Raw genomic sequence first — 1,521 nt, forward strand, 5'->3', positions numbered from 1 at the left:
ATGTTCGTTTAAAGTTTTGATTTTGGCTCTTTCTTCTTTTTTGATGTGTGCATTTATTGCTATAAATTGGCCTCTGATCACTGCTTTTGCTGTGACCCAAAAATTTTGGTACATTTTGTTTTCATTCCTTGATTCAAGGAATTTTTGTATTTAAATTTTTATTTTTTCTCTTACTCAGTCTTTCTCAAGGAGGGTGTTGTTCGGTTTCCATGTGTTTACTCTTTTTCCATTGATCTTCCTATTGTTCATTTCTAATTTGATAGCATTATGATCTGAGAGGATGCTTTGCAGTATTTCAATGTTATTCAATTTATTATGGCTTGCTTTATGGCCTAACATATGGTCTATCATGGAGAATGTTCGATGTGCACTGGAAAAGAATGTATATTGTGCTGTTGTTGGGTAAACTGCTCTGTAGATGTGTATAAGATCAAGTTGGTGGATTTGTATTGCTTAGCTCTTCTGCATCTTTGTTGTGTTTCTTTCCAGTTGTTTTATCTTTCATTGAAAGTGGTATATTAAAGTCTCCCACTATAACTGTGGAGTCATCTATTTGGCTTTTCACCTCTTTTAAAGTCTGATTTATGTATTTTGGCTCTTCCTTTGGGTCTATATATATTTTTTATGGTTATATCTTCTTGTTCAATTGTTCTTTTAATCATTATATGATGTCCTTCCTTGTCTTGCATGTCTTAAAATCAATTTGATCAGAAATTAGTATTACCATTCCTAGTCTTCTATGATTGCCATTTGCTTGATATATCTCACCCAACCTTTTATTTTTAGTCTATTTTTGTCTTTGTCTCTAGGGTGTGTCTCTTGTAGACAGCATATTGATGGGTTTTGTTTTTTATGCAATCTGCAACTCTCTGTCTCTTGAGTAGTGCATTTAATCCATTAACATTCAGTGTACTTTTCCACAAGTATGAATTTGTTGCTGTCATTTTTTTGTGTTTTTTTTCATGGTGTCCCTGGTTTCTTTGTTCCATATTTCTCTACTGATCTCATATGTTTATAAACTGTGTTATCATTTTGTTTGTTGCTGTTGTTTTAGTATTTGCGGAATATTTGTGCTTGTCCTCTTTTTTTATTGTGATGTGAAGGTTTATCATTTTCTTTGAGGTTACCACGTGATTTATAATTTTCTCCCCGAGTTTAGAATCGTCTATTCTATCTTGCATCTCTCAGGACTTCCTCATCATTTAGAAGTTTTGCAACTACACAGTATTTTCCCTGTTTTTGGTTTGTAATTGTCCTCATTTGCCAATTGATGTCTCCAGTTCCCTGTTTACAATCTTGTAATCTTATTTTATTTTGGATATGTCTATAGCTGTGATTTTTGGGTTATGTCATCTTGTGTATTAATGGTCAGTTGTTATTTGCTATTTTTGGCTCTCCGTTCAAAGGACTCCCTTTAGTATCTCTTGTAAGGTTGGTCTGGTTTTAACAAATTCCCTTAGTTTCTGCTTATCTGGAAATCTCCTAATTTCACCATTGTTTTTGAGGGACAGTTTTGCTGGG

The sequence above is a fragment of the Orycteropus afer genome, unplaced genomic scaffold (assembly GCF_000298275.1).
Source record: "Orycteropus afer afer isolate SDZICR_OR568_19922 unplaced genomic scaffold, OryAfe1.0 scaffold00692, whole genome shotgun sequence".
NCBI classification, from domain to species: Eukaryota; Metazoa; Chordata; class Mammalia; order Tubulidentata; family Orycteropodidae; genus Orycteropus; species Orycteropus afer.